General features: G+C 39.5%; 1 non-coding gene across 1 annotated transcript; it reads right to left on the bottom strand.

The window, feature by feature from the left end:
* Positions 1–830: 830 nt before the first annotated feature.
* Positions 831–912, bottom strand: trnas-uga (transfer RNA serine (anticodon UGA)). The gene has a single exon. It is a non-coding gene; the product is annotated as a tRNA-Ser (tRNA).
* Positions 913–3073: the final 2161 nt, after the last annotated feature.

Below are 3073 nucleotides of genomic sequence, written 5' to 3'. Positions count from 1 at the left end.
TTTTTTTTATATTATAATCTAAGCTTTGGAACGCAATTTTTAATAATTTCAGGTATGTGAATCAATTTTACGATAATTTTTGAATATCCTTTTTGCATTATGTGTCTTCTGTTTAGACATGAAATTAAAATGCCGAGGTTTTTTTTGGTAAAAATCTAGGAAGTGAATAGTAAATAAATTTAAATGAAAGTAAAATAAAATCGGATAATTCATATGATCTCAGTGTAACCGACATCACCACAATCATTAAATAAGATCATGTCTGGCAGTCTAATTGCATTTTATTAGTAATACAAATGCCCCATAGAGGGATTCACATGAAGTACTGTATTGTAACACTTAAAGAAATAAAATACTTACAGAAGATATTGTGCTTAATGATCTCTGAAGCCTTTTTTTCCAAATACCTACAGATTTACTCTTTTTAGTACAGCATATTTCTAAAAATAGGAACTAGACCTTGAAGCTGATGATACACCCTCATATAACACATTTATACTGAAGGCAACGGGTTAGGGTTCGCGGTTTATGACCTGGACCAGTAACCCGCATGTTCCATTAAAAAGGTACTCCTACAATACATCACTTACACTGGTACAGTAACGTTATTTTTTGTATACTACCTGCTTCCAATGATTCTCTCTTTTTATACAACTCCGGGAAATACTTACACTACAGGAAGGTTGCGAAGTCGGAGTAAGTTGCGAAGACGGAACTTTGACAGTGTAACATTATGTCACCTGTTAACCTCTAAGTACTCTTGAAGAAGGAAGGTCTAAGCGCAGTATTCGTTGTATTTATTTTAATATTGTAGAACTGAAAATTCTCTCCGCTACGAGCAGGATTCGAACCTGCGCGGGGAAACCCCATTGGATTTCAAGTCCAACGCCTTAACCACTCGGCCATCGTAGCCCGCTCTTGTAGTTACGTGTAAAAATCACAAGTTTACTTCTAAAGTATATAATTCAATTTGACAAATACTATTGGAACTGCAGGGGGTGCGGTGGCGCAGTGGGTTGGACCAGGTCCTGCTCTCCGGTGGGTCTGGGGGTCAAGTCCCGCTTGGGGTGCCTTGCGGCGAACTGGCGTCCCGTCCTGGGTGTGTCCCCTCCCCCTCCTGCCTTACGCCCTGTGTTGCCGGGTAGGCTCCGGTTCCCCGCGACCCCGTATGGGACAAGCGGTTCAGAAAATGTGTGTGTGTTACATGTTACATACACGACAGAGGCAAAAAAAAAAGTGCTCTCTTGCTGATGACGTTTAACGAAATCTCAAGAGCGTATTTTTTATTACCTAAGCAATAGATACACAAACGTGTCCACGTAGAGCCATGATTAAAGGTCCCTGACTGAAATAAAGAACCGTTATGCGTTTGCACGGATGGATGGATGAGAAGAACTCCTCAGTGTGGATGTACCACACACACACACCAACCAAGTATCTGCAGGCGTGAGTATCTCCTGGAGGGGTTTAGAACTGGGTGTGCTGTTGAATTAACCCGGTTAGTACGAGCTATCATGATTACTGCTAAATCAGATGAACCGGTCTCAACAACTAGTGAGCAGAGCGCACTTTACAGCAAGCGGCGCGAAGGTGCGGAGCGCCAGGTAATTAACACTGGACAGGGAGGGGCCATGATGTAAGGACATGCGGAGTTGGAAGTCTTAAAACCGGACGAGATGAGCGTTGCTCTGAAATGCTTCTCATACCAAGAGGTAGGGTGTTGTGAGGGTTCCGATTAATACAGCTTTGAGGAAATTTGTTCGCAATGGCTGGTTTTCTTGATCTTTTCACACAGCGCTCTGCTGATTCAGAAATGAGCCATTCACACAAAGGTATGGCTTTAAAAATGTGAAGGCTATGACATGTTACAAGATTTCTGGGTGACTTTGTTGCTGGGTTTTTTAAAAACATAAAAAAAAAAAAAAAAACTTGTGTGAAGGATGGAAGAAGCATGGTCTTGAAAGCCAAAGAGATATGATAGGCCTAGAGTTTGTAGCTCAGTTTTTGCTATGTGACTCTCTGTACTATAAGTAGTAATGTAACACTTACTGTTACATGTAAAGCTCTGGACAGATTGTAATTATTCAGAGTAACTTTTGGAATTGATGCTTTAGTTTTGCTGGGGTATACTGGTAGCAGAACTAATCTTTTCATTTTCCATACCTGTTAAAAGTAGGCTACATCTTTTCTCCAAAGTGACTTACAATGTTAAGGTAACAATCAGTTATAAGCTTACAATTATTTACCCATTTATACAGCTGGATAATTTTTTTTTTTTTTTTTTGAACTAGAGTAATTCAGGGTAAGTTCCTTGCTCAAGGCTACTACAGCTGGAGGTGGGGCTCAAACCTGTGACCTTTAGATAACAAGACAGCAGCCCTAACCACCATGTTACCAGCTGTCCCTGTAACTATTAAAAACTTTTACAGGTTAAAACAATAACTTTACCTAGTGTATTAAATGTTCAGTTTTTTTCCAAAAACATTTTGGTTTAACTTTAATATTTTCAAAAGTTCATTTGCTAAACGAGCATGACCTGTTTCTGCACCTAGCCATTAGTGAATGCAGTAAAATGTTTCTACGCTGTAAATATGTTAGCTCAGATTCAACTCAATTCCAGTGTTTATGGCTCTATTTTGATGGTTCTAGTGATCAGTAACTTCAGCATGGAACATGTTGATTGGATAGGCTTGGCACGTAATGTTCAGATTCCAGTGTGTCAAACTGCCTTGTTACCACAGTAACAGCTTTTATGCTATTGTGGTAGGTACTGTATGTACCAGCTTTGCATGCTGGTTAGGAGTGATTTGCAGTATTAAACATGCACATCCTTTAAGTGTCTGAGGTTAGGCCTTAAGTACCACCCAAGGACATTGACTTTCTTATGCCAGATAATTACTAATTTGGTGCTATGCTTTGTAAAAAATGGATTCTCCCCTGTGTCAATGTTCAAAAATAAGCCCCCCTGCAGTGTTATCCCATAGTGTATTTTATCAATTTTCCCTTCAGTTCTGCATTTATTTAGCAGATGTTTTTCTCTAAAGTGACTTCCAACAGATACCATACTGTTATC

Source organism: Scleropages formosus, chromosome 4 (genome assembly GCF_900964775.1).
Source record: "Scleropages formosus chromosome 4, fSclFor1.1, whole genome shotgun sequence".
Lineage (NCBI taxonomy): Eukaryota > Metazoa > Chordata > Actinopteri > Osteoglossiformes > Osteoglossidae > Scleropages > Scleropages formosus.
This window is presented reverse-complemented; position numbering and strand designations above follow the sequence as displayed.